We start from the raw sequence: 11,473 nt of genomic DNA, 5'->3' as shown, positions 1-11,473 counted from the left end.
CCCTTGTCTGTGTGGGTTTGCTCTGGTTTCCTCCCCAGTCCAAAATTATGCAAGTTAGGTGAATTGGCCATGCTAAGTTGCCCATAGGGGAATGGGTCTGGGTGGGTTGCGGGTCGATGTGGACTTGTTGGGCTGAAGGGCCTGTTTCCACACTGTAAGAAATCTTGTCTAATTATGGAAGTTTATAAAATAACAAGAGGTGTAGATAGAGTTAAAAGTAGTTGTGTTTTCCCTAGGGGGCACATTTTTAAGGTGAGAGGAGAGAGATTTTAAAAGACATAAGAGGCAAATTTATTTACACAGAGGGTGGTTTGCATGTGAAATGAACTTCCTGAGGAAGTGGTGGATGGGGGTACAAATATAATGTTTAAAAGACACTTGGATAAGCACATGATTAGGAAAGATTTGGAGGAATATGGGCCAGGAGCAGGCAGGTGGGATTACTTCAGTTTGGGATTATGTTTGGCATGGGCTGGTTGGACCGAAGGATATGTTTCCGTGCTGTATGACTCCTTGACTTCATGATGATGTGTTCATCCCTTTTGCTTTTTCTCACTTCTCTCTCATCCTAAAATCTTTGATTTATAAGCTATGAATGGTCACAGTATAAACTGCTTGTCTTATCCTTAGCACGTAACTACTGTTGTACCTGCTCTTTCAGATCTCCAAAAACTACACCTGACCAGGCAATGGCACAGGAACAGGGTCCGGTGGAAGAAAAAAGCGATTAATGATGAAGAAATGCAGCCACTCACTCTGACACTCGCAAACTGGGACTGAAGTATTGTGGAGGATAGCAAGTGAATCATCAGACATGAGAATCCTGCAGCCAAGACAGACAGTCGCACCAGGCTCCTGCTGCAGAGGGCTCACAGCAGGGGTTCATCGGGACAGCCTCTAATAAAACATTAGCGAGAGTGTGGTGCTGGAACAGCACAGCAGGCCAGGCAGCATCCGAGGAGCAGGAAAATCGACGTTTTGGCCCGGAGCCCTTCACCAGGAATGACGATGAAGGGGAAAATCATTGCCAGGAATTTGCAACATTATGATCCCCATTTGACTCCAATCTCAAACTGTTGTGCCAATTCCTGCACATGCGGCTTCTGCCAAAATGCCTTTTGGGCTTTTAATGTGGGAGTATTGAGTGATGAAGGGCTGATGAGAGGCTCCTGCCCGAAACATCGATTCTCCGGCTCCTCAGATGTTGCCTGACCTGCTGTGCTTTCCCAGCAACCACACTCTCGACTCTGATCTCCAGCATCTGCAGAACTCACTTTCTTCTAATAAAACGTTGACAAGTGTGTGCATAGAAATGCCCGGTGTATTAACGAGGCAGCCTGGAAGCTGACTGTCATTGTTGGGGAGCGTGGAGGTACCATCAACTTGACAGGGAGCTTTGGGCAGAACTCCATACTGGCACTTTTCAACCAAATCCATCAGAATACAGGCTGACCCAACCATGACAGTCAATATCTCAGCTTCTACTCCAGCTCAGGTCTAACCTTGTGTTACTCTTCTGATTGAGCAGGTATCAGGGATAGCAGCTGCTCCAGAACGCTTACAGTCATTGACATTTGCCTGACAGGAGCTACAAGCTAATCTTGCAATGTTTAGTCAAAACAAAATGTTAGTTATATATTGGGAATGAGATAACAAAAGTACTACTAGCCTGCTCACATATATGCACATAAAATGGAACAGCCTCAATACTCCCACAATAAAAAACCAAAAGGCATTTTGGCAGAAGCTGCATGTGCAGGAATTGGCACAACAGTTTGAGATTGGAGTCAAATGGGGATTATAATGTTGCAAATTCTTCAATGATTTTCCCCAAATAAACTAATTAGTTTCCAGAGGACAGGTTGGCCCAGAGGGGACAATATTGAGCCCCACTGTTACATTTCAATATACTCTTCAGGTCAACTTAAATGAAAAGACAATCAAAATGTTATCAACTTCAAAAGCCTGGCTCCATATCAGTGGAGATAAAAAGAAGAACATATTAGCATTTGATTTTGCACATGTCTGTTCCAGAGTTGCTTACTAATTTAACAAACGCCCCAAAATAATTTAAAGGATTAACAGATCTGTTTGGGTACAGGAACTTTATACAAATACAATAGGATGATTTATATGAAGATCAGCGTGACATTTTCCAGAGATTTCATTTAGTAAAACACAGCAATAAAATAACAGTTTTTAAAAACAATGGTGTTAAAATATTATTCCACTCTTTAAAGGGTTACATCTGATTGCCATTGCATTTTCAGTTTTATAGCTTGATTTATCTGGAGATATCACCTGAGTTAAATTACCAAATGATATAGCTGATGGGATAGTAAAGTGATAATGGCACAATGTACTAATGTTTTCACTCATTTTTCATCAAGGGTAATAGCGATAATCCTGGTCAATATATTCACATCAACGTTAGAGCAGGGTGCCCGGTGATGCAAGCTCACTGTTTGCTCCAAAAGTCGCTTGTGTTGGCATCACCATCCCCTGTTTATAACCTGCACAGTGCAACATCACCATCCCCTGTTTATAACCTGCACACTGCACCATCACCATCCCCTGTTCATAACCTGCACACTGCACCATCACCATCTCCTGTTCATAACCTGCTCACTGAACCATCCCCATCCCCTGTTTATAACCTGCATACTGCACCATCACCATCCCCTGTTTATAACCTGCACACAGCACCATCATCATCCCCTGTTTATAACCTGCACACTGCACCATCACCATCCCCTGTTTATAACCTGCACAGTGCACCATCCCCATCTCCTGTTCATAACCTGCACACTGCACCATCACCATCCGCTGTTTATAACCTGCACAGTGCACCATCACCATTCCCTGTTCATAACCTGCACACTGCACCATCACCAGCCCGTCTATAACCTGCACACAGCACCATCCCCATCTCCTGTTCATAACCTGCACACTGCACCATCATCATCCCCTGTTTATAACCTGCACACTGCACCATCACCATTCCCTGTTTATAACCTGCACAGTGCACCATCATCATCCCCTGTTTATAACCTGCATACTGCACCATCACCATCCCCTGTTTATAACCTGCACAGTGCACCATCACCATCCCCTGTTTATAACCTGCACACTGCACCATCACCATCCCCTGTTTATAACCTGCACACTGCACCATCACCATCTCCTGTTCATAACGTGCATAGTGCACCATCACCATCCCCTGTTTATAACCTGCACACTGCACCATCACCATCTCCTGTTCATAACGTGCATAGTGCACCATCACCATCCCCTGTTTATAACCTGCACACTGCACCATCACCATCTCCTGTTTATAACCTGCACACTGCACCATCACCATCCCCTGTTATAACCTGCACGTCACCAGGTTTAGCCCAGTTGTAGATTTTACATGGTGGCATTGATGATTCTCCAATCTCCTTCACTCTTCCTACTGCTAAATGCTCAGGCTACATTGGTCAGGCTGCATTGCTGATACCCAGTGGTGCGTGAACAGAATTTTCTATAAAGGTAGAAGTCATTGGTTTTAGTCTGTTCAATAAACTCTGATCTCTATCTATCACTTGTATCTTTCCCCTTGTTAACAGTTTGACACAAAACCATTCTGCTTGTAACATTGATATCATGTTTGATATTAAGCTGAGCTTCCCATCACAATTTGTAATTTTGCTAAAACGGCTTTTTTCCATTCTGTATCATCTTCTGACTCTGCTCTTGGCCCATTTGCTGCTGAAACCCTTAACCATGCTTTTGGTGCATCTACACTTGACAATTCCAAGACAGTCCTGAGTGGTCTCAGATATTCTACCATTTGTAATTTTCAGATTATTCAAAACTCGCAGCCATGATGTGGAGGAGCTGATGTTGCACTGTTGGGCAAAGTTAAAAGTCAGGTCAGGTAGGACAATCAGGAATTCCTGATGAAGGGGTTTTGCCTGAAACATCGATTCTCCTGCTCCTCGGATGCTGCCTGACCTGCTGTGCTTTTCCAGCACCACACACTCAATTCTAATCGCCAGCATCTGCAGTCCTCACTTTCACAAAGTTAAAAATCACACAACACCAGGTTATAGTCCAACAGGCACCATCTGATGCAGGAGCAGCACTTTGAAAGCTAGTGCTTCCAAATAAACCTGTTGGACTATAATCTGATGTTGTGTGATTTTTAAACTTTACTCACAGCAAGTATCATTCCTCTGTCACAATTGGACTCACTGATCAACATAAGCAACATCTTCATTTCAACATTCTCATTCTGGTTTTCAAATCTCTGTGTAGACTTTCCTCTTCCCTGCCTCTTTGGTTTATTTCAGTTCCATAACCCTTTGGAATATTGTATTTGTCTCATTCTGGTCTGTTGCTCATTCCTGGACGCACTATTAATGGCCGGGCCTTCAGTTGTGTTGCTCCCAAGATCTGGAATTTCCTCCCTTCAATTCTCTGGCTTTGTCCTTTGAGACATCGCTTAAAACCTTTCTCTTTGATCAAACTTACGGTCATTGGATGTAATGTCTCATTGTAGTTTGGTGCTATAATTCATCCTGTATTGGTTTTGTGATATACCTTGGGATAGTTTAATCTAATAAAGATGTGATATAAATATAAGTTGGTGTTTGATTTATTTTCAGTAAAATTAGAGCTGGGATTTGTGTGCAGTTTTGGGCTTGCCTCAATATTTGTCAGTTGGAATTTGAAGCAATTAAGGGTGTAATATAAATTCACTAACTCTGATGAAAGGTTGTTGACCTGAAACATTCTCTCTCTCTCTTTCTCCCAGTCTCTCTCTCTCTCTCTGTCTCTCTCCACAGATGTTGCCTCATGGGTCTGAGTGATTCCAGTGTTTGCTGTTTCTAGTTCACCAAGATACTGCCTGAAAGGAGGACACACAAAATGCACAGAATGATTTGAGATTGTTGCTGTCAGAACAGCTGAGATTATGGAGTCAATGGATAGAGCTATCTAACATAAAGGAGAAATATGACAAAGTGAAAATAAACCCATTGATTGAAGGGTCTAGGATGAGAGGCTCTAGGACACAGAACCGAAGAGGCCTTGTGACAGTGACATGTATTACCAGCGTTAGTGACTGAAGCAATACCCATGGGATATTAGTAGGTTAAACATGAGATGACAGAAATAAAGGGGTACATATGGACACAGAACATGTACATATGGGAACAAGGGACACAGAAAATTAAGATTTTAATCATGTGGAAGTCAAGCACCAACGTACACTGGTTGGGCCTGTCGCCATGTTGCAATTTCCTTTTGAGTCCTTGCATTCTATTGAGGCTTCGGGGAAAATTGAATGACCGTTTATAACAGGAAAAAGAAAATTCACTCTCTGACATTTAATACCATCATCATTGCTGAGTCATCCACTGCTAAGATCTCCAAAGGCCTTGACAGGAAATGTATTGAGTCAGCCATAACAAAAACTGTGGTCACAAGAGTCAATTTGCACACAGTAAATTCCCACAACAGCAATCAGGAAAATGACCAGTTAAACTGTTTAAATTATGCCAGTTCATGGTTAAATGTTAAATCCCTTGCCTTTCTTCAAATTATGACCTATGGCCTGTAAAACCAACTTGGAGGAACAAGCAGGGACTCCTGCACCAAGAGGCTGTTCAGTGCTAATAATGAACACATCCCAAGGTGTAGTGTTGCAGGAGTCTAGAAAACCACAGCCATCAGAGACAGAGGGGGACATTTCAGATGATTTTGTAGTCTTTAGCAGAGATTGGAAAGAACATAGTATAGGCAGCTTCACTCCGGGGAGAGGCCATTCACTTGCTCCTTGTGTGGAAAGGAATTCAGTCTGTCATCCAAACTGTTAACACACCAGCAAGTTCATGCTGGATAGACACTGTTCATCTGCTCCATCTGTGGAGAGGGCTTTGCTGTTTGCAAAAACATCAGCAAATTCACAAAGAACCACAATGCTCTGACTCACACCAAGATTAGATTTCTTACAGTGTGGAAACAGGCCCTTCGGCCCAACAAGTCCGCACCGCCCCTCCGAAGCGCAACCCACCCATACCCCTACATGTACCCCTTACCTAACACTAGGAGTAATTTAGCATGGCCAATTCACCTGACCTGCACATCTTTGGACTGTGGGAGGAAACCGGAGTACCCGGAGGAAACCCACGCAGACACGGGGAGAACGTGCAAACTCCACACAGTCAGTCGCCTGAGGCGGGAATTGAACCCAGGTCTCTGGCGCTGTGAGGCAGCAGTGCTAACCACTGTGCTACCGTGCTGCCCACCAAGGAGTGAATCATGGTCTTTGGGCCATTTGTACTGATGTTATTAATCTTTGCTCAATTAAAGGTGCTGATATTGTAGATAAAATATTCATACAATTGTGTGCATGTTTATACTTCACCAGGATACTGCCTGAAAGGAGGATACACAAAATGCACAGAAAGATTTGAGATTGTTGCTGTTAGAACAACTGAGACCATGGATTGAATGGATAGAGCTGTCTAACATATGACAAAGTGAATATAAACCCATTGATTGAAGGGTCTAGGATGAGGGGACTTGAGGCAGTGACATGTATTACCGGAGTTAGTGATTGATGATATAATGTAAACCCTCCACAAAATTCCAAAAATACTAATTAACCCTCACCACCAACACCCCACCCCCAAACATGGACTCTGCTCCTAGTTTGGTTCAGGTGCAACCTGCCCACAGACTAGTCCTTGCCCCTGTGTACAGAAACCCAAAGGTGCATTATATTTCCAGCATCCCACACTATCCCTCACTCAGGTGGTGCTTGCTCCAGCCTGCCGTGTGAAGAGTCCTGATTGGCTCATTCTGAGTGACAAAAACACTCCAGGAAGTCATGATATATCAATAGGTTAGATATGAGGTGACTGAAATAAAGGAGGATTTATGGACGTGGGAACAAGGGACTCAGAAAATTAAGATTTTAATCATGTGGAAGTCAAGCACCAATGTCGGCAGGTTTAGGAAATGATCACATCATAGGAGACATCAACACATTCACACTGGGTAGACACTGTCCACCTGCTCAGTGTGGGAAAGGGGATTTTCTGGTACATCAGGGGGGAGTTCTCATTTAACTATAGGAATTGGTTTTCGATGCTATTGTTATCTATATGTTTTCAGGGCTTCTTTCTGATGGTGGTTGTAAACACTGGTTACATGTGATAGAATAATGTAAATCAGCTTTCTGTTACATCTCTGGTACTTAACTCTTCCTGGTATCTCTGGGGCAGGTTGTTCACGAAGGCTCTCCATACCTCCTATGTCCTCCATTCTTCCCTCCAACAGGCACGGGGACTTCCTGGAGTGTTTTTGTCACTCAGAATGAGCCAATCAGGACTCTTCACACCGCAGGCTGGAGCAAGCACCACCTGAGTGAGGGATAGTGTGGGATGCTGGAAATATAATGCACCTTTGGGTTTCTGTACACAGGGGCAAGGACTAGTCTGTGGGCAGGTTGCACCTGAACCAAACTAGGAGCAGAGTCCATGTTTGGGGGTGGGGTGTTGGTGGTGAGGGTTAATTAGTATTTTTGGAATTTTGTGGAGGGTTTACATTAGCTTGGCAGGGAAGTGCAATCCAGACAGAATGTTTAAACCAGTAAGATGAGCAGCCAAAATGAGAAGAACTAACAAGTGAATCAGAAAGATAAAGACTGTACAGGCCAGTTAAGGTACAAGGGAGCTAGCATTTCCAGGCAGTGTAAAAGTAACAGGGTCATGATTAAATGGGATTTCAACTTCTCTAACAGTAACTGTAATTGTTATAGTGTGAAACGTTTAGAGGATTTTTAAAGAAATGCAGCCAAGACAACTTTTGAACATCAGAGAGTGGTGCTGGAAAAGCATAGCCGGTCAGGCAGCATCAGAGGAGCAGGAGAATCAATGTTTTGGGCATAAGCCCGAATTCCTGATGAAGGGCTTATGCCCAAAATGTCGATCCTCCTGCTCCTCGGTTGCTGCCTGACCGACTATGCTTTTCCAGCACCACTTTCTTGACTCTGATCTCCAGTATTTGCAATCCTCACTTTCTCCCACTTTTGAAAATGGTTTGTAGAAGTCTCAATGAGGGAGAGGGAGGTCCTTAATGTAATGTTAGGTAAGGAATCCTGGCAAGTGGTTGAAGTGTCAGTGGGGCAACATTGTGCCTTTACATTCAGGATCAGTTGTTTTATGGGTACATTAAGTATAAAGGGGTGATAAGTGCCTGGAATGTGCTGCCAGATACAATAGCAATAGAAGCAGATTCAATCACAACATTTAGGCTGCAACTCGATAGACACTTGGCTTGGCAGAGAATAGAGAGATAGGGACTGCCAAAGGACCTGTTCCTGTGTTGTATTGTTCTTTCTTTCTTTGTAAGGAGATAATGGAAGAATTGTTCAAATAGTTTTGGCCCATTTTTAGTAATCCTGTATGGGAGTGGGGAGGAAACTTCTGTCTGATACGCCTTTTGGTACATGAGTTAGAGGAGGCTTCAAAGTCAGCAGTAAATTTCAAAAGAAGGACTATTCAGTGGTAAGGAATAAAGTATTTATTAAATGGTAACATTTTATTTGTGGAAGGTAAAATGTCAAAGTCGACAGCACCATGAGCCAGGAATATGACGTTCTTAAACTTAATTCTCATTGTTGCATCCAGCATCCTAAACAAATGAGGAGAATAATTATCAACAAACTATCCAAGAAAATGCAAAATCATTTGAAAACTGAACTCTATCAGTTAAATATTAACAATCTGTTAGCTAATAAAACATTTCTTTATGTAAATGAATATTTTTACAACTACAGTATTGTGAAAATAAGCTTGAGTTACAAATTCCAGGAATGAACACAAACGCCCTCTGCTGCTTTATCTGAGACTTTGCTTGACATTAGGTTGATCTATATTAAAAGTTACTTAGGAAATGATTAGTAGCTTAATTGCTTATTGTAACAGTATTGTATTGTGATAATAAATGGGGATGATAGCCACTGTTACATTTAAAACATTACAGGTAATTAATTGGACAGAATTTCCCCCTCTCTGGTCAAAATTAAAAATCACACAACACCACTTATAGTCCAACAGGTTTATTTGAAAGTACAAGCTTTTGGAACACTGCTCCTTCATCAGAATTCCCTCTCTGGTGTGTGGTGAAAAAAATCAGGATCTCAACAATGAGAAACATTTTCCTGATTTTCCCTGCAAGCCTTAAATGACAACTTTGGAATCTCACCATTTAGAAGTCATTAATTTCCATTCATTAGAACCTCAACCCACCATATTAAGAAAACCCTTCAAATTCTCCTCCTTCACGAAGAAATTCAACAGCACTAACTCTCCACAAACAGGTCAATGGCTGCAGCACATTCCAATTTTTCTAGCAATCGAAGTGCTACCTCTTCACAACAACTGGCTTCATCGACAGGTCATTCATCATCCAAGACAGTTTCAAATAATTGCAGCATTCCATTTTGTACATTAATCACCTCCTTTTCATGTCAGCTATACCACAAGGCACTAAAAAATTGAACCTGAAGTACAAATTTAACAAACACAGAAAGCAGCGTCTAGGCGTAACTCAGCAAAGGTCTGCAGCATCCCACTCATAAAACAAAATGAGCTTTAGAAAGAGGTTTCCACACTCTCAGAATGATAATTTTTGGGTTGTTGTCATGAAGATCAACTCACAATTGGGACAAAGGGCTGGTATTTCTTTTGTTGGATACTCTGAGATTCACCCAAAGGGTACCCAATGGACTTCCTTTTGAATTAGATAATGGATCTGAGCAAAAACATCCTCTAAAGTTAATCAAAGGAACATTCTTCGGACAGATGGATGTATCCTCCACATTTGCTAATGCAGTCATGTTCCTAAAGCAGTTTACAGGATCCTGCAAAGTAACCCTAACCCTAACCCTAACCCTAATCCTAACCCTAACCCTAATCCTAACCCTCAACCTAACCCTAACCCTAAGCCCCATCCGTAACCCTAAACCTAATCCTAACCCTAACACTAACACTAACCAATCCTAATCCTAACCCTCAACCTAACCCTAACCCTAACCTTAACACTAACACTAACCCTAACCTTAAACCTAACCCTAACCCTAACCCAAAACCTAACCCTAACCTTAACACTAACTCTAACACTAACCCTAGAACAGGATGGAACAGACCACAAAGCATGTCAAATCCTGAACATTTCAACCAGGGAAGGAGTTGTCCGGATAACTGCAGTTTGATCATTGAAAGCAAAGTTCAGAAGTCCATTCAGGGTAATCACAAGGATTGGTAAAATAAATTATTTGATTGATGCCTCAGATCACCAGAGGAAGAATTGGACTTATCAAACAAATATACTGAAGATGTAGCACACTGAGGGAAGGATTAGCAAAAGTAAGTATATCAGAGAGTAAAGACAGTGGATGGTAAAATGGCATTGAGAATGAGGCATAGAGAAACCTAAACAATCCTGAAAATGAGTACTCTACTATTTGGTTAGTTAGCTATTTGTGAGATCAGACACCATGTGTTTTATATTTGGAGCCAGAACAATGACGTAACCTGAACAAACCTCCTGACAGAGTTTAAAGGAGACTTTAACAACAGTATAGGGTGCACAGTAGGCGAAAGTGAGGACTGCAGATGCTGGAGATTAGAGTCAAGATTAGAGTGGTGCTGGAAAAGCACAGCAGGTCAGGCAGCATCCGAGGAGCAGGGGAATCAACGCTTTCGAATCAAATGAGGCCTCATTCTTGAGGAAGGGCTTTTGCTTGTAACATCGATTTTCCTGCTCCTCGGATGCTGCCTGACCTGCTGTGCTTTTTCAGCCCCACTCTCTCGACAAGGTGCACAATGATAACCATACAAGATATAGGAAAATTCTCTCTTATCCAACAGCATCCATATCATTTAGGGCCAGAGTAATATGCCCAGGTGAATGCAGAAATCATTACATGTTGGCAAACAAGTCAAAGTAGCTGGAGGTTTCCAGTCATTTTAGTGTTTAAACCTGATGGTTCAATTAAATTCTGTACAGAATACAAAACATTCAATGCAATAAAATTACATTCCTACCCAACTGTTTGCTCGTGGGACCGGACCAATAAAGATGGTGTTAATAATTTGTTAAAGGGATACTGACAGATTGCTTTAACAGCCTGAGCTTTAGAGATACTGGACTTTGTCACACCAGATGGTCCTTTCCAACACTGAGTGATGCCATTTGAGTTAAACATTGCCACATCCGCTTGCCAGAGACTGATCAGCCAAGTAGTTGTGTGATTGCCCACAGATGCCAAATGTGTTTTACACAAACACTGCTCACTCTTGTTAAATGGGAACTTCAGGTACAGCTTTTATACTGGACAAAGTGAAACTCCTTGACAGTGGAGTTGCAGGTGGATAGGATAGTGAAGGCAGCGTTTGGTATGTTTTCCTTTATTGGT

Source organism: Chiloscyllium plagiosum, unplaced genomic scaffold (genome assembly GCF_037043375.1).
Source record: "Chiloscyllium plagiosum isolate Xiang-an unplaced genomic scaffold, Cpla_swu_hap1 HiC_scaffold_6, whole genome shotgun sequence".
In the NCBI taxonomy this organism is placed as follows: domain Eukaryota; kingdom Metazoa; phylum Chordata; class Chondrichthyes; order Orectolobiformes; family Hemiscylliidae; genus Chiloscyllium; species Chiloscyllium plagiosum.
Note: the sequence above shows the minus strand (reverse complement) of the source record.